Genomic DNA, 19840 nt, shown 5'->3' with positions numbered 1-19840 from the left:
ACATCAAATAATGACAATCTGGCTGCCCTTATTCTAAAAGAAGATGAAGGCATGGGAATATAGGACTCTATTTGTTGGCGAGTTTCAATTTATTTGGGTATACATTTCTAATTTACTGCTCTTCTTCACTATACTATGGTGTAATTATGTTTTATAGTACTTCACTGTAAGTAATTAATAACAGGTACCTTAGTAATATGTTGGCTGGGTTGCAGAAGGTTTCAGTCACTTTTAATTATTAGAGTAGTCTTGTGTTGTTTCAAAATCTTAATTTTAAATTAAATTCAAAGCTTTATCCCCCCTTCATTCTACACAGAATTGACTTCTCCTTATTCTAGCTTCCAGCCAGGAGTTTTTCTATCACGTTTAGCAAGGTAGAAGGAAGGAAACAAGGGTAAATTCTTCCTATTTAACTGCCTGGGGTGAGGTTGAGTTCTCTGACTGGTTAGTTGTCCTCATTTATTTGGTTCAAGGTAATCATTACTGCGTTTTGGGGGCAGGCATGTTGTTGGTCCTCTCGTATGTAGGTTCTTCGGAGGGTTTCCAAAGTCCTTCCCTTCCTAATGTATAGTTCCTGATGTGTTTCTACTTCCTTTTTTAGGATATGTGCTGCCAAAGTGAGCACGTGTTTCTACTTCCTTAATCCCTCCAAAAGTTGTCAAAAACTGAGGTCCCTTTCCTGTCGGTCAGCCTGCTTGATGAAGTCTGGAAAGACAGCTAGAATTCAGCAACTTTTCTCCTGTCTGTTGACCCTTTGGAAGGTCATCCATCTGTGGCATGTCAAGTAATGGGGCAGATAGCTTCACAGCTCCCTCTTCTTCCACCATACTCTCCAATTCTCTATGGTTCAGGTAGCCCTGGTATGCTGGCCAAACAGACAGCCAACTGGAAAATAAATCGCCCAGCTTCCCTTTCTGTAGACATCTCCTGTTCCTAACACGGATTGCTTTTGAACCCACTTTCCGTGGTTTTAGGTAACAAGGTAATCTACTTCCATTCTCCCTCTTGGAATAGTGTCTCTTTAAAAGGCTACTCTCCTCACTACCCTCAAGGTTCTCTTTTTACACTGCCCAGGGAGAGGTGGTAATGCTTGGTAGTAAGGCTTGTTCTAAACTGAGGTCTGTTAGTAAGCCCTGTAAGGATATTCTACGTATCCGAATATGGGGGTCTTAGCATGTTTTAGTGTTCAGGTTGGTATTAGATGCGGTTCTGTGGAACCTAGAAAATTCCCAGTTGATAGCCTGTTTCAATCCAGAAAAGGATTTTATGGAATAAGATCACTTTTGCTGTTCCTACCCTAAAAGAATGAAGTCAGAGTCAGATAACCAAAGGTGAATAATATGAACCATTTGGGGGAAATTTGCTGGCTCAGAAAGGGTATGACTTGCAAGATATCCTACAAGGAGTCCAGAGGGATGAGACTCGTTTTAAGGACAGCTGGCACACTATCAACAGTTAACAGAGAAAACAAAAGTCACATTCTGCTCCTGTTGGTTCTGAGAACCTGATCTCCCTCCTGGAATGAGTAAAACTGAAAATATGAAAATAGAATTAAGTTTCAGGGGAGTGGAGCAGAGAACACTGATGTGCTTTGAGTTCAGGTCTTCAGGCTCTGGTACATTACACTCCAGGATGCCAGAACCAACAAATGGGATTTCTGATTACATTTTGGTCATCACTAAGAGTACTTGATTTTTTTCTGTTATTGTTGTTTCACTTTTTTCTTCTCGAAAGTACAATGAGAATTTACAGAGAAAATGACCCCTCCCCCGAAAAAAATCAAATGGAGGAAAAAAAGAAAAAGAAGGAAGGGAAAAGGATTTTGAAAACTGTAGCCTAGTAATTTTGATGTTACCATTAGTATAATTTTTGACTGGACTAGTAAGTAGATGGTTTATGAACAGTTATCAAGAGAGAGTGATCACTGAAAGCAGCATGAGTTTGAGAAGAACATTAGCTGGACCGATCAGATATATTTTCCCTTTTTTTAGACGAGTAATTCAGAGTAAAGTTGAAATATAATGTATTCTAAATTCCATAGGGTGTCTTAACCATTCTCTCATTGCATTTTTCAAAGGTATGATGGGGAAGTGTGGGCAGATTGTTGTTTGCATAGGTGGATTCAGAGTTCTTTGAGAAAAAGCTCATTCACTTAACAAATAATTTTGAATCCTTGTTGTATTCTAGGCAATGTGTGTAGCCCTCAAGATAAGAGACTAGAGAATTGACACTCATTAAGTGTCTGCTGTTGTGCACTTATCCTAGGTGCTTGTCCATGGGATCTCTTTTACTTGTCTGAGAGGTGGGCTTCATTATCTCTATTTTCTATATCAGACAAGAACACAGCTAAGTAATCCAAGTCTACTGCAGCATTATAAAAATCATCCCTTCACCACAGTGTAAGATTTAAATGCATCTGCACAAGGGTGCACACTGTATAAAAGGAATAAGGTTGCTGCTGCCCTGCCAGGCACTTCTGCTCCCTACCCAGGTCCGACTGCAATGCTGGTGGTCCCAATGGTTCTATCAAAATAAATCGTGTTTGAAAAATAAAGCATTTAAAAAGACAAGTCACAATGCCTCAGAAACCATATCTCCAACTCAAACTTCATCTATTTAAATGTATTATTTGCCTCCCACTAATAAACCTTTATTTCACTTGTTATAACTGAGCAATAAATCTTCTGCACTGAAGTATCTTCCTTGCCCAACTAACCCAAAGGAAAAAAACTGAAATGATTAGTAAAGAAAAATGTAGGGGCTACCACACCCTTTTAATATTTTTTAAATATTTTTAAGGTTTAAAGGTGTTTAAAGTTTGTAGTTCCTAGTAGGAAAACATTATCTGAATGAATACCCTAATGGCAAACCATTGTAGAATGTTTCAGTTACATGGGGACAAAGGGGTAGGCATTCTCTTCACAGCACCCCAGCTTTCTTCATGAGAAGGTCAGAGGTACACTGGTTTGTATTTTTGCAACATCCATTAGGTGATTGAAGTTGTTTTTTCTTCAGCCGGGGCTTTATTTGTCAGAAGGGCATTATGCTTGGCCTCCAGATTTGGCTGACAGTTTACTGATGAGATTCATAACCTTTGGGTTGTTCTGGTATTTTGACATATTCGCTGGGTTCTGGGCCACCTCCTGGAAGGCCACCATAACTTCTGGACCCTGCATGGCTACAAGAACTTCTGGATTACTAAGAATTTCATTGAGTCCAGACATTCCTGCCATTCCAGGCATCTACCCTGCCATTCCAGGCATTCCTCCAGGAAAATTACCAGGCATTTCCCCCAGGAAAGCCACCTGGGAAAGAGCCATACTGAGTTCCTGATTGTTGTCTGGCTTCTTCCTCCTTCTAGGCTCTCTCATGTTCTTCCTGAGCCTTCTTAACCCTTTCTATTCTTTTTTTGATCTCTCACTCTTCACGTTTTCGCTCATACTTTCTCTCATGTTCAGCAATTTTCTGGGCCCTCGGTTGAACTTCTTTCAGCATTGCACTAGCGTCTTCATCATAATCCAGTTTACAAGCAAGGGCAAGATCATGTGCGGCTTCTTCGCAATGGCCCAGAAGTCTGTGTGCTTTCCCTCGCCACTTATAAGGCTGAACTGAATCAGGATTTATTTCAATAGCTCTGTCACAGTCTCGAATGGCAGCATTTGGCTTCTGTAATTTGATGAAGACACTGGCTCTCTTGGCATACAGAATGGCCAAGCGAGAATTTAGTTTGATGGCATCTGTGAACAAGTCAATGGCTTTCTGTAGTTCACCATCATTTAGGGCATCAATGACCGCCACTTTTTTATCATTTGCCTGATCCATCATTTCCTCATTTATCTCTACATTTTCATCTCCCATTTCTTGAGGGGCATCAGTATCTGGTTCAATCACACCTTCCTTGCCAATTTCTAGATCACTTTCCTCACTTCATGGTTCATCTGTCTTAATGTTTTCCTCTGCCTTCTTACTATCTGGTTTTTCTTCCTTGATACTGTCTTCTGATTTTGTTTTATGAGTGGCAGGTGGTATTTTACCCCCCATGTTTTCCATCCACTCCTGCAGGAAACGTGTTTCCTCAGTGTGCAGAATGCTTGGATCCTGCTTACACATTTTCATGAAGGCTCGAAGCTCGCTCACTTTTTGGGGGTCCATGGTCCAGAGGCAGTGGGAGGCAGCAGGCGCAGCTGAGGTTGCGACCCGATTCCAGGTGCGGGTACTCCTAAGTACTGGAGTCTTAAAGTGTATAAATACACAGTGTGTCTCTGTGTATTTATATATGTCTTTCTTCAGTCTCTCCTTGCCCTCTCTGTGGGGGCTAATTTCAGATTTTGCCCAGGAAGCTCCTGAGGTTTTCAGCCAACAAAAGTATGTGTGCAGAATTATATTTCCACAAGAGAGCTTGAGGGTGCTTCTCTTATCTCATCTTTGCTTCTGTGCTGGATGATTATCACAATTTTGGGTAAATATTTAGGTGAAAAATGGTATCCAAAATATGCTTCAGTTTTACTTCTTTGATTATTAATGCAATATATTTAAAATTTTTCCTATTTATTAACCATTTTATCCTCTTATTAAATTGTTCACTTTTATGAAGTAAAATACCAATTTATATAAGTAATTTGTATACTTTGTCATATACATATTTATATAACATACATATAATATGTACATGAGAAACCTCACCATAAAGGGGAATTGGGTAGGAAAAGAAACTTTAAAAGATCAGCACACTGGATGCCTGGGTGACTCAGTTGGTTAAGCATCTGCCTTCAGCTCAGGTCATGATCCCAGGGTCCTGGGATTGAGTCCCACATTGGTCTCCCTGCTCCTTGGGGAGTCTGCTTCTTCCTCTTCCTCTCTCTCTCTCTCTCTCTCTCTCTATCTGTAATGAATAAATAAATAAAATCTTTAAAAAAAAAGTTAAAAAAAGATGAGCACACTGTCAGCCCACAAACTGTAGAGAGTTTTCAGGGTGGCCAGTGTGCCCCAACCCCCTTTTCTGTTTGCCCCCCAAAAAGCAACACTTCAAAAGAGTGTATAAAGTTTAAAGACCGTTCTGTTCATAAGCTATTCAAGATTTTTCCAGCATTAACTGATACAAAGCATGATGAGACGGCATTTTTAGAGAGAGCAGCTTTAGACACAGAAAAGGGTGATGAGGTGAGTTTATTTAATGTGCCAAAATCAGTGGCAAACACAATTTTCTTTTTTCTTTCAAGGAGGCAGGAAAGCAAATAAATGGTCACTTCAGCATAAGGGGAACATGATGATTCACTCTGTGAGTGGTTGGGAAAGGGATAAAGATAGGACAGGGAGTTGGTCTCAGAAGTCTCACAATCTTAATTTGTTTGTTCACTTCTGAAAAAAAAATAAAAAATAAAGTTTTTCAAAGATACCCTAAAGCTGAAAACCTGAGCCACAGTCTCTTTTGGCTAACTCCTTCTGGAGTAACCTTTCTTTTCTTCCTTCCTTCCTTCTTCTTCTTCTTTTTTTTTTTTTTTAAGATTTCATTTATTTATTTGAGAGAGAGAGAAAAAAAACATGAACAGGAGGAGGGGTAGAGAGAAGCAGCCTCCCTACTGAGCAGGGAGTTCGATGCAGGGCTCTATCCCAAGACCCTGAGATCATGACCTGAGCTGAAGGCAGACACTCAACAGACTGAGCCACCCAGGCGCCCCTGGAATCCCCTTTCTAATTGGCTGGTACACTGAACAGAGCACTGAAGTTTCCCTGAGTGGGTCTCTTTCTAGGCTCTGGTTCTCAATAAGGCAGGCCCCTGCCGCTTTCCCTCTTCTGTGGTGAGGGCAGTATGTGTTAAGCTGAAAAAGTTACTTTCCAAATGTGAGAAAGGGGTTAGACTGCTGCTTCAAAACTGTGGAATTATTTGGAATGTTTTGCAAATGGTCACTACATCGACAGCAACAAAAAAGGTAATTACAAAGTGTGTACATCACAATATACTTTTTAAAAAAAGATTTTATTTATTTATTTATTTATTTGAGAGAGAAAGGGAGAGAGTGCATGGAGGGAGGGGCAGAGGGAGAGAGAGAATCTTAAGCAGACACCCTACTGAGCACGAGCCTGTCCTACGACTCCCAGGGCTAGATCTCACAACCTTAAGAACATGACTCTGAGATCATGACCTGAGCTGAAATCAAGAGTTGGCCACGTAACTGACTGAGCCACCTAGGAGTCCCCATTACAACATACTTTTAAAGACACTTCACATTGTGCCTACATTCCATTAAATATTATTCCCAAAGATGCTCAGACTCAAGACCGACTGAAATCTGTAGGGAGAGGCAGAGACTGGTGAAGAAGACACAGGAGTTAGGGTGGGAAAAGCGGCAAAAGGTGAAAACAGCCTTTCTGTTAAAGATGAGCCGTCGGTTTCAAGGCCAGTTTTGGGCAGGCTGGCCTCAGGCTGGAGCCAGTGTCTGTGGGGAGGAGCAGCCGCAGGGTGGGATTGGGGTGCTATACATATCATTCAGGTCAGGCAGAAGCTGCTCTGACATCCTTCATGTACAGAGGTGCTCCTCTTTGGTGCATTTCTGCTTATCTTCCAAATAATCAGTTATCGTCTCTGGCTTGGGTACTGAGCTCTCCATAAACTCAGCATCAGTCTCTGCCTGCTTGAATTTAACAGAAGAATCTTTATTTCTTCTTCTTTGTCTCCCTTTTGAGAGTATTTTTCTTGTGCATCACTCAGCCACTTTAGGTTCCAGTCCGTCTGTCTTATCTGCTCATCCACCTCCTGGCAATGGGAGTCTGCCAGCTCAGCGCATTCCTCTGTGCATTCCAGGTCCCCCTCAGTAATCACCAACTTCTGAGCCACCCCTTCATACTTCTGGTCTGCTTCTTCTGCAGTATGCTCAGCTTGTTGGAGTTGGATTTCCTGGAGTTCCATCTTTTCTTCATCTCTTAAGGCTCAGCTTTCGGTAACCTTCATACCACTCTTACTCTCATCAGCAACTTTTTTGGCTTCCTCCAGCTTTTGCAGGGCATGGTCCAGTTCCTCTTCAGTGAGTTGGATCCTGTGTTTCAAGGAGACCACCTGAGCCTCAGCCTGCTCCTAGGCCCACCTTTCTCCTCCACCTCCTGCTACAGGTGCTCGGCCCTCTCCTCTGCCTCATTGGCTTGCACTGCAGAACTTGCAACTTGCACTTCACTGCTTCAGTGGTGGTGATCCCGGCCATGGTGCCCCCTCCCAGCCCCTGCCATTGCTTAGCTTCCTGCCTCCTCTTCTCAGAGCCGCAGCCACTTCTCTGTAATGCTTTTTGGTTATATGAGACAGAAAGCCACTTCAAACTAGCTTAACAAAAAAATGGGAATTTCCTGGCTCACTGATGGCTCCTGAGGACTGCCTTATGTATTGCTGAGTTCAGGGACTTAATAGCATCATCCAGACTCAGACTGTCTGTTTCTCAGCTTGGATGTCCCGGGGACTGATGTAATTCAGGCAGACATTTCCTCTTTGTGACAGAATGATGATGCAGAGATCCAGTCTTCTCAGTCACTCAGTGAAGTAAAGTTCTCTTTCCTAGTCACTATAGTACAGTCTCTTAAATGAGTCTCACTGGGTGGACACAGCCACGTGCCAGTTCCTGAAACAGTCATCTGCCCAGGAATACTGGATGTGGGAATGGCCATATTTACCTTGTCCATCCACTTTTGGAGGGATAGAGACAGTCTCAAATAAGTCAAGAGGGAGCACATTGTTAGCCCAAAGGAAACTGTTCTGCTAAAAAAAATCTAAAAAAAATTAGAAGTCTGTTATAGTTTTAATTTTGCTCAAGCTGTTTTCTGATATAAAGACAGAGTATTATGTGGTCAAATTTAAGTTTTCCTGTAATTTCTTATCTAACTTTAAAGCTTAAAAAGTCACAGAATCAATAAAATTACTTTCTATTTTCTTCAAATTTTTATGGTTTATATTTTTGTGATTATCTTTTAAATAAACTAGAATTAAATAGACTTACAAGCAAAATAAATTACTAAATATTTAAATAATATTTATTATTGAAACTGATTTATCACATTTACAATATATAAATTTTAATGAACACTACTTTCTGTTTTTAAGTAATTTATTGACTTTTTTCCTATTTTTTTAAGATTAATGTTTAAGTAATCTCTACACCCAGTTGTGACTCGAATTTATACTCCCAAGATCAAGAGTTGCATGCTGTACCAACTGAGCCAACCTGGTGCTCCTTTTCTTTCTATTCTTACGCCAGCACTATAGCGTTTCAGTTATTGTTGCTATGTAATATGCCTTGATATTTGGTGGGGCAAATAAATGGCAGATAGCTTAAATGAGAGGGAATAGAAAAACCTGGAGTCAAGAGTTTTACCTACCACAACAGAGCCTGTTTTTACGCAGAAGAGGCTGCCTGTGCAGTGGGCTCTTTTGGAGCTGAGGTTAAGGATAATTGAAAGGAAGGGAGTAAAAAAGTGGGGACATAGGGCCATGGAATCCAAACATCACTACGGCTTTAAAATATGGCAGTGCCTATGTATTATAGAAGATGTGGTCTTCTCTAATTGGAGCTCAAGGCAAATTATTTTGTAGGCCGTTTCTTTTTAGCACGTTCTTTTTTTTTTTTTTTTTTTTATAGTTCTCACTTGCTTTTGACATCTCCAAGTTAGGCTGTTGATGCCACTCATGCTCCAGAGAGTGACACCAGTTAGACGTTAGGCTTTATGAGCTTGCTGCTTCCAGGTCTATGCCAGGGAGAGAAGGTGGTACCTAGCACTGAGAAATAACCTCTCACAGTCACAGTGAGCCCTGTCATGAGGGCTGCTGGAGACCTTTAGTGAACAAAGGGGCCCCTTGCCCTCCTAAGATCATCACCTAAGCGATGTCCTTTTTATTCCCTTTAAGGCTTTTCCGTCTCTACTATGGATCAGAAGGGAATCTTAGAAAGGCTATTATGCCTCTGCTTAGCCATCAAATATTTATTAAACTTAGTATTTACTGGGCATTGTTTGGGAATTTTAATATAAATAAAATATTATCCCCCCTTTTAAGGAATTCATTGTCAGGTCCAGTAGTTCTGAGTTCCTTGCATTTGCTTTCTCAAAGTTTAGGCCCCCACTTCAAGGCCCTAAGGCACTTGACATTGCCTTCCATATTTAAACAGATTCTCTAACCTTTAGGGTTCCCACTTATGCCCATTTTGTGGCAGGAATGACCCCCCCACCTCCTCTTATCCCAGGCCTAAGTTTGTTTTTAAGCATGCAGTATTAGAGACTTTTTTTATTTTTCCTCATGATAGAATACTTTGTTTTAAATTCAGTGTGCCCCTTTTGCTAATGTTGACATGACAAGATTTTCTTACCCTGGACATCTTAGATCTGGACTCTTCAAAGCCTGAGCTTTACCTTATATAGCTCGATTGTTGAGTTCTTGGAATTTGGGGTACTTATGATTACATTATACTCTATTCCTATGAAATTCTGTTGTTAACAGGGACATTCTGGTGGGTCAGATGAACCTTGTAGCTGTGTCAAAACTATTTTACTCTCAGGAAGGCACAGTGGCTCTGGGTACTTCTCTGTGGCCAGGGATATGCTTCTTTATTCATTGATCCTGTTAAGTGACAAGATCCTGTCTTTTGGGATGAAAAATACCCATGTGATTATATGCACTGATTTATCATTCAGTGATCATATTAGCTATGTCACCTCTTTCATTCTGTCATCTGGGCCCCCCTGAGCTGTGAAGCTATTACCCTTCTCAGGAAGGCACTGACTTACTCATCAAGGGGGACTACTTCCTCTCTATACTGCTCTGTCTCCCTGGAAGCCTTCCAAAAGGACATCAGCATTTACAAATTGATTTGCACTACCTTGGCCAGAATGTAATTCTAATTCCAATTTCTTCTACAGGCCTCCTACAAAGTTCCAACATTCCTGTCTGAGTTTCCCTTTCTTCTTGTCCAGTAGTTGCTCTTTGATTTTGTTTATTTGCTGATTTTTTTTTTTACAAAAATCTACCTTTTATCAAGCTTATTTATCCTTCAAAGCTCTGTTTATTTTCTAGCTCTGCCAAGAAGCCTATCTGAATACTCAAACTGACTTCAAAATCACAATCAATTACATGATCCTAGTTTGTTGCCTAATTATTGAACACCTTGCATCACAGGGTAAGGTCATAGGCCTTAGAGACTGTTCTGCTCTGTTTTCAAGCTGCTCAAATTTGGGCAAATTATTTACCACTCCTAGGTTTCAATTTCTTCATTGGTAAATAGGGCTAAGAATGATCTTTCTTGGTGTCACTAGAGTCCCTGTACTGTTCTATATGTTGTAGATGATTAAGAAATGAAGAGGAAGATGCTTGCAGCTTCTTTTTGCCAATGATGGGTTTACTTTAGAAAGTATTTTCCTGTGGCTCTAGGATAAAATTTCTTTTTATATTTTAAAGATTAATTAATTAATTAAATTTATTTATTTGTCAGAGAGAAAGCAAGGGAGAGCATGAGCAGGGGGAGGGGCAGGCAGAGACAGAAACAGGTTCCCCGCTGAGCAAAAAGCCCCATGTTGGACTTGATCCCAGGACCTTGGATTATGACCTAAACTGAAGGGAGATTAACTGACTGAACCACCCAGGTGTCCTAGGACAAAATTTCTTATCAATGTTGATTAAGAGTGGTCTATAGGCAAAAATTTTATTGAATTCTTAGATTAAGGATTAGGGACTTAATGGATCATGATCTCAAAATTTCTGAATTAACAATATAATGAGGTTAGCTCAAATAATCTCATTGGAGCTCAAAACAGGGTAATAACAGTTGTCATACCCTTGCCTGACAGATATCAAAAGAATGGATAGCACGTTGACCAAAGTGTGTGGTCACATATAAATTATATCACTTACTGAAACGTTTAGAGTGACTGGCTTTTCTCATGAATGATACTGAAATGAATTTAAACAGATTTTTAGGAAGTTTTCTTTATGCATTGGTTTTTCTTAGATTTACCTAGCAATCTTCTTGGTCATGTTTAATCATAGAAATTTAAGTGAGGATTGATTTAGTAGCAGGGATTGTTTTCAGAGAACTTGTTTTAATGTTGCTTCAGGAGAGTTACTGGCTGGCTCTAATTTGGCTTATTGCATAGGACAAGGCATTTCATTTCATGCCCTCATATTCTCCTTCTTATGAAGCCTTTCTGCCTAGCTCATAATTTCTAGTTCAAGTTCTGTCATAAGTGAATTGTGGGATCTTAGGACCTTACTTTCTTTTTTTTTTTGTTTTTTGTTTTTTTAAATTTAAATTTTATTATTATTTTTAAACATATATTTTTATCCCCAGGGGTACAGGTCTGTGAATTGCCAGGTTTACATATTTCACAGCACTCACCATAGCACATACCCTCCCCAATGTCCATAACCGCACCCCCCCTCTCCCAGGACCTTACTTTCTAAACAAAGGGATGAATTAGATGATTTTCAATAATTCTGAAAGTTAGCATATTTCCTTTAATATCACCATCAATTGTGTGTGTGTGTTGGAAGGAATAATATATTAACTGTATATAGGTTTTATGTATGATATTTTATAATAAATGGTACATGTAATTTTATGCCATTTTCATAACTAACACAATCAAAATTTGTGGTTAAGCCTTTTATACTGCAGCATTCAAATTTTCTTAGCTACTGACCTTTATAAATGACTTACTGGTATATTGGTTTGCTTGCTTTTAACCCTCTCCTTTTTAGGACTTAGAGCATAACCTTGTCAAGAGTTCTAGGGCTTTGTTTACATTTTCATTTCCTTTTTGGTTAAATTCATGTACATGAAATATTACATATATAACATGATATATATTCAATATATAATATATTACACACGTGCAGTATATAATCCAATTAGGAGAACAATTACATTTAATATAATATATGTAAGTTATACTTTATATATATAACTTTTCCTTAATTGAATTATATATTGACTTTAATATGTATTGAATATATGTAATTTTATTCTTTTTTTTTTTTAAAGATTTTATTTATTTATTTGACAGAGAGAGATCACAAGTAGGCAGAGAGGCAGGCAGAGAGAGTGAGAGGGAAGCAGGCTCCCTGCTGAGCAGAGAGCCCGATGCAGGGCTCGATCCCAGAACCCTGAGATCATGACCCGAGCCGAAGGCAGCGGCTTAACCCACTGAGCCACCCAGGCGCCCCTGTAATTTTATTCTTAATTGAATTGTATATTGAAGGCTGGCTGGAAGATTTTGTCAGATAAATGTTCCAGCTTGAATGCCAGTCTCCATGATACATAGAATCATCATTCCAGCTTCTATTAATGTGAAGAATTTTGAATTATTTTGAGTGATTCAGCAGCTTCTGTTGCTTCTGATTGCATTGGCTGTGTGAAACAAATTTATGTAAACTGAACACAATTTTAAAAAATTAATGCTTTATTGGGTATGTGTGTGTAATCTTTTGAACCAATTCAAATCTCCTATTCCAAATGTCGAAATCCAAGTTTAAGGTAAGAATTCAACCTGATTAGTTCCAACAATAAAAATAACACAACTGATGTGGTTGGATGGATATTTACCTTCAGATGTTACCAGTTTGCACATGTGCAGGAAATAATGACTGTTGGCACTTCACAACTTTTTCTGCTGCCTCGAGGTTGTCACATTTTTTTAAGGCATCTGTTCTGTGGATCTCAATTATAGAAATGTTACAATGGGAAAATTATATCTTGGGAACAAAAAAGCATGGTATATAACTGTTAATCAAGTGTAACTTACTTCCCCTAACTGTCCTGCTCCCAAAGGCATGCTTGTATTATTTATATTGGTTTACCATAAATATGGTCCTTAAAAGATTTAAGGGTTTGAAAGTCACAAATACTGGTGGTGCTGGGTGTGACCCAAATAAAGGCCACCAGATTGGTTGAAAAGCTTGGTGAGAGTTTTGGTATCCTCTCATTCCTCAGGGGAACCTTTCTGTTAAGGTATCAGAAGCTTTCCTCTTGCTTCAGGAAGCCCATTGTCCTGTCCAGGGAGAGAAATTCAATTGGTAGGGCACTTCATAGATCTCTTTTGATCCTCCTGGACAGTGAAGAGAGAGCCCAACACCTGACACTTGGAGAGCTTAAGCCTCTGAATGAAAAATGGCCATGAATTTGAATGAAGATAAGAGGAAGGGGACAGTGAAAGATGTTCCAGTGGTGAGGGATCGTCGGTGTTGGCGGCTGCCCATCCCTCTTATCTCACCTAATGGCGGATGCCTGCCAATGTTTATTTGTCCATTGCCATTCACCAGCTGCTCCTCTACCATGTTGTTTTCCTTCCCAGATGGCAACACGATGTTTCACGATAAAACTGACACAAAAAACAATGCAAAATTTGTCTAAGAGAGGTTCAGCAAGCATGAGAAAAACATCTGATAACTCTCAGAGCCCGCCAAGTTCGCAGCTTACAGTGCCAGAGTAATTATGGGATGATTTGAACAGAGGCAATGCATGGGGAAGCCACTTCCAAATGTATCAGGTAGGTTTCCAGAAGAGGCGAAACATTCAGCTCTCTCGTTCCTCTGGCACCCTGACAGAATCAATGAGTGCTGCCTGTGGCTCCCAGAAGCCTCGTACATTATGGAATCTGTGCTTTACCCCGTGCTGCCTAATTAATGGCCCACTATTTTAAAACTCTTTTATTCAATTAGACTCTGCTTTCAATAAGATAAACAGTCTTGCTATCAAAATCCTGGGAAACCAACATTTATAGGCTGCCTTCTTGCCAAAGCATCTGCTTTTCTGTTGCCCTTAGTCTTTCATTCTGTCCAGTCTTCATTTGGCTGTTTGATTCTGTAAAAATTGATTGCTAATTTTGGGGAGTAATATGAAAGGAGAGAGTTTCTCTGCCATCTTGTTACTCTGAGGGCTACTTTCTCCTTAGTCTCTATACTAGAACACAAACTAAAGAGAATCATTTTATTATTGTAGATTACAAAGAGCCACAGATGTTATTTAAAATGGGGCATTGACTGGATTTCATATTCATCACTATTACTCAAAGTACTGCCTTTTTTATGGGTTACCATTACTTCATTTTTTGTTAGATCAGGTTTTTAGGTGAAATACTAAAGACTTCTTTCTTTTTTCATTTGATCATGTGACTCTTCATTTGATGCAGAATTGTCTGCTAGGAATAATTGCATTCATGTCTGTTTAGCTAGATTCTTTGATAGTTATTATAGTTTATTTAACTTACTTTACAGACAATACTGAGAAAAAGAGTTTTTAAAAATTCTCTCCAGCATTCGGGAGTCTGCCCCAAACTGGTTCAACTGTGAAACTCTTGGTTTTAAAACATTGTTATTGAAAATAAAGAATAGAAAATACCCAATAATCTTTGGTGAAAAGTATTACTGTGGTGAATTAATTCATTCTTTCTGACTTACGAGTGGTATAATATATTGATAAAATTTAAAAACAGATTTTACATTTATTTGGTCTGGGAAGGAAGTTTTTATTGTAGATAGTATCTAACAGGAAAACCCGTTCAAGAAATGTTGACACATTCCCACATATAGGGAAAGGTTGTTGAAAAGGCTCAAGATTTCCTGAGTAAGACGTGAGTTTAGATGTTATTGGTACCGTTAACATTGGCTGAGTCACTTAACCTCTTATAATCTCTATTTCCTTTTATAGAAAATAGAAATATGAATAATAGTTACCAACTACAAATGTTGCAAGGGTTGCATCAATTGACAGATGCAAGAGTTTTGTAAGTTGTAAAGCATGTTGCAGCTCTTTGGTGGTTTCAACGACGTGTTTCTGTTTAGCTGTATCTTCAGAAAGTCTTCCTTCTTCTTAGACTCTAACTTTCCTTCAGTAGAGGATTTCTTTTTCTTTAATTTTATAATTTGTTCTTGCAGCCTCAAATCCTGGAGGACAGGGCAGTGTAGATTTTATGACTGTTGTGAATATCTGATCTTCTAAGGGCAGAGGAAAGATCTGCATATATTAACTTTCAAGGCCATGCTCTAATTCAGTTTTGTAGGAAACAATGTCATTTGACATTTCAGCCTTTTCGCAGGACAGATAGTTGGGTATTTTCCAAGACAGCAAGAGCTGAACTTGAACTTTTTCTTCCACTTGACCATATATATACAGGTAGAATTAATATAATGTCCATATTCTAGTTCATATTCATGTTGGGTCAAAATGATTCCAAAGACCAGAGCAAGGTCAGACTGAGAACTTTCAGAATCTTGAGAGGCTGATTTAACTAATCAATGCCTATTGGAGTTCATGTTCATCTAGAATAGAGCAGGGGTTCTTAATCCTGGTTTAAAATGACCTGTATAACACTTTTGCCTGTTTGGTTTCAATTCTTTATGGCTACTCTTGCTTACTTAACTATCTCTGATGAAGTAAGGAAATTAGTGGCAGCAGAGCCCATGTCTAAACACTCTGACTTAAATGATTTGGCATGGCTTTTCATTATCAAAAAACTTTTAAGCTCCCCAGGTGATTCTAAGGTACAGTTAGGCTGAGAACCACACATTTAGATATAAGTGTCAATAAATTATCTACCAGTAGGTACACACATACTGCTTTGGTATTTGGCTAGGTTAGATTCAGCTAGGCATGATTTTTGAGTGATCACTTGAACCAAGATTCCATAATAATGTAAAAAGCATGTTTTTGAGTTATAAAATATTGACAGTAAAATTTTACATTTTCCTGCTCACTAATTTATCTAGTTTTTAATATTGGTGTTTCCACATGAAATATTGAACATGTGTCATCAGGTTTTTAATTTAGAACAATGGATAAAATAAATTTTTTAAAAAATATTTTATTTATTTACTTGACAGACAGAGATCACAAGTAGGCAGAGAGGCAGGCAGAGAGGAAGGGAAGCAGGCTCCCTGCTGAGCAGAGAGCCCAATGCGGGGCTCGATCCCAGGAACCTGGGATCATGACCTGAGCCGAAGGCAGAGGCTTTAACCCACTGAGCCACCCAGGCGCCCTGGATAAAATAAATTTCTAAAATGGTAAATATTGACAAATAGGGAATCCATATACACAAAAGCTTTGGGGGACCAAGAGGAAAAGGGGCCCAAAGACCAAAATGTTTGAGGACCGCTGCTCTAATCTATTATTCCACTTTCTTTAGTGCTCTGTGTCTATCTAGAATTATCTTGTTTATTTGTGCATATATTGTGTGACTTTTCCTAATTAGAATACAAATACACAAAGTACAGTTTATTCACTGCTGGCCTTCAGTACCTAGAACTGTCTGATACAAAATAGGTACTATGGGTTGAATTATGTACCCTAAACATTCATATGCTTAAGTTTTAATCCCTATTATCTCAGCATGTGACCTTATTTGGAAATCAGGTTGTTACAGGTGTAATTAGTTAAGATGACCTTTTACTGGAGAAAGGTCAGCCCTAATTCAGTACGATTGGTGCCTTATAAAAAAGAGAAGTTTGTGCATAGACATACACACAGGACTGAAGTTATGCTGCCCCAAGCCAAGTTACTTAGAGAAGCAAGGAGAGAGGACTGGAAGGGATCCTGCTCTAGCACCTTCATCGGGAGCAGAGGCCTGCTGACATCTTGATTTCAGACTTCTGGTCTCCAGAACTGTAAGACAATAAGTTTCTGTTGTTCTAAGCCACCCAGTTTTTGGTACTTTGTTATGGCAGCTCTAGGAAATTAATATAGTAGATATTCAATAAAAGTTGGTTAGATGCATGAATCATCTACTGCTTCACACGTACTCCAACATTTTTCACAGCAATCTGATCAAGTAGTGCTATTGTATTCTCTTTCCGCATGTGAGGAAACTGAGGCTTAGAGAGATTAAATAACTCACCCAAGATCACATCTCTCTCTGTTTCCTTAGCTGGAGCTCCTAAGCTCTGAACTGTGTGGTCTGACAGATACACTACATAATGTTATATATGAAAACAGATGGTTGCCATGAATAAGCAGCAGAATGCACAGAAAGGCTACTCAACTTGGAAGCCCAGTATCTGGAATGTCAAGTATTTAATTTCTTATTCAATTTAGCCTTCTTCACTCTGTAACTCCCAGCCTGACTCAGGATCAAAATCTGCAGTGGGGAAAGAAGGCGTGGGGTCTCTCTTTGCTTTCTGTTTTCCACCTTGTCCTACTTATTTCCCAAGGTCAGGGGGAGGTCAGAGAGAAGAGAGGAAAGGGGGAGTAAAGAAAGGTCCTTCTTAGTGTAGTGGCCACATGCCTTTGTAGCCTTCTGAGTGGCAGATGGGATATTACTTTTTGTTCTTTAGAGACCTGTTTTATAGCATTGTTCCCTGCCAAAAGAAGATGCACCCTCTGGCTGACTCTGGTCTTGGTTCTGTCTGTTGGAGTACCTAACCCTGGATGGTAATCACTTGGGCATGACCCTTTGATGACAACTCCAGTCCTGCTACTTTCCTTGGCATTCATTCTGGCTCAAAGGAAACATTTGGCTCTTTTGTCCCATAAACTCTGAAAGTACAGGCTGCTCCCACTATAGCTCTCTCTTATCCTTTGCCATAAAAGGCAACAGTTCCTGCAACCCTCATACATTTGCATTCTTTCCAGACTAGAATCAGCCTCTAGGTTCTGTGTCCTCCAAACTGCAGGGGTTGTATGTTAAGCCCTCTGAGAGGTTTTCCTGAAGCTTCCCACACTTGGCTTGAGTGGTTGTGGTGGGAAATATTGTGATACCTCTGGATTTTAAAGGGAGTTTTGTGATGTCCTTATAGATCAAATCTTGCTAAGAAGGTTATTATGACCAGAATACTAAAAATACTGGGTACAATATAAATGTCCACATTCCAATCAATGGATCATTTTAAGCAATTCAGCTGTTCTTACTAAACATCTACTATATGCCAGACACTGCCCTAGGATAAGAGACAGCCCCAATTCCTAAATTCATGTCCAACAAATTCCTTTGGACAGTAGCCTGGTGTGTATGTTAATGGACCTTGAGTGAGGACTAAAGGATGGGCAGAGCAGTAGGAAGATAGACGGAGGAATTCTGTGGGTGTGTGTGCACTCACATGACTATGCTGTCAGCCAGGTTGAATACCACTGGCCCGGTACTAGGCTTATCACAGGAGTAAGTTTAGAGAGGCCAGTCTGAGTGGTCATCCCATGTTTCCATATGAAAACTTGAAGGGGTTCATATTGCAGCTGGAGTGATAGCCTAGTATAATGCAAGGGGATATTTAATACTAGATTAGCATATTGGACAAAGCATTGTGCTAGCTTGGATGGTGTATCATAGAAAGGAAGTGTCATTAGGTAGACAGCTTGGGTCAGATCATCTCTGTATGCATCTCAGCTCTATAATTTAGTGATGTGTGTGGCCTTGGACATACTCATTTAAACTCTTCAAGTTTTAGTTTCCTTACCTGCAAAACATACTCATTATGTTTAGCTAGCTAGATCTTGTTACCTTGTGCCATATATGGTTTGAATAAAATTAGATGAAGCTTGGGGCATCTGGGTGGCTCAATTGGTTAAGCAACTGCCTTCGACTCAGGACATGATTCTGAAGTCCTAGGATCGAATCCTGCATCAGTCTGCCAGCCCAGTGGGGAGTCTGCTTCTCCCTTTGGCCCTCACCTCCTCATATTCACTCTCTTTCTCTCTAATAAATAAAATCTTAAAAAAAAATAGGTAAAAGTCATAATCAGGGAAAATACAGATAAAGTGGGTAGTAAAGATTGGGGGGGATATAAAATAAAGAAGTATAGTTCATATACTATATTACAAAAATAATACATATTAAGGGGTACCTAGTGGCCCAGTCAGGTAAGTGTCTGACTCTTCATTCCAGCTCAGGTCATGGTCTCAGAGTGTGAGATCAAACCCTGCATCGGGCTCTGTGGTGGTGTGGGACCTGCTTAAGATTCTCTCTCTCCCTCTCCTTCTGTCCCTCGCCACCTCTAAAAAAGTGCTGAAAATGATGGAAATAAATTTGAATTTAAATGATTAAGAAATAATAATACATATTAAAATGCCTCATAAACTTCAGTATTAATAATATTTATATTATTTTCTAGGTTCCAAATACAATCTATGAGTCACACACTCTCACTAAGTTTAGGTCATAAAGATGCCTAAAATTTATGCAGAATTTCTTAAATGAATATTATTGAAATATTGTGGAGATGATTTTTAGAATGGGAATCATACTCTGAGATCCAGAGTCTCAGAAGAATAAGCATAGATGTAGCTTCTGTTCTTTCTGAAGGTTTCTTTAGTTCATACTACAGTTTCAGCAAAACTCTTTATTCTGGCTTCTCAGTAACTGAATAATTTGGTGCCTACCAGACATGCCTTTACTAATCTTTAGGTCTGAAGCATATTAATCTCTTTCTAAAAGACATAACTCTTTTGCCCCCTTTCCTTGCATACACACACACACACACACACCCCTCCTCTTATGTGCAATTTGGTATGCTTAATAAGTTCTAGTGATCAAATAGGGAGTTCTTTAGTCAGTAGGAAATTGTCTAATTTGTCTCTGGAAGAAAAAATTCTTAATTACCTTTTAGAGAATTTGTTTAGTTTTAAATGATATTAGACTGTGGGTAAAGTTTTCCTTTAGGGAGGTGCAAGACTTAATATGTTAAGAGCCTATTAAGAGCAGTGCATGATTTTTGCATTTATTCATTAGTTTATTCCACAAATATTTATTCATAGCCTACTAAATACCAGTCAGCATTCTAGGCACTAGGGGTATATCAGTGATCCAAACAGAATGAAAAAGGCAAAAATATCTTATTGAGTTAACTCTTTATTTGGTCATCAGACTATAAATAAGATATATGAGTAAAATA

The 19840-nt window shown here is 39.2% G+C and overlaps 2 pseudogenes; both read right to left on the bottom strand.

Annotated features, from left to right (window-relative positions):
- Nucleotides 1–3041: 3041 nt before the first annotated feature.
- LOC111140699 lies at nt 3042–4155 on the bottom strand (annotated as a pseudogene).
- Nucleotides 4156–6518: 2363 nt separating this feature from the next.
- LOC111159596 lies at nt 6519–9350 on the bottom strand (annotated as a pseudogene).
- Between the last annotated feature and the right edge of the window lie 10490 nt (nt 9351–19840).

Source organism: Enhydra lutris, unplaced genomic scaffold, assembly GCF_002288905.1.
Source record: "Enhydra lutris kenyoni isolate GAN:26980312 unplaced genomic scaffold, ASM228890v2 scaffoldscaffold4, whole genome shotgun sequence".
Lineage (NCBI taxonomy): Eukaryota > Metazoa > Chordata > Mammalia > Carnivora > Mustelidae > Enhydra > Enhydra lutris.
Note: the sequence above shows the minus strand (reverse complement) of the source record. Positions and strands in the feature narration are given on the sequence as shown.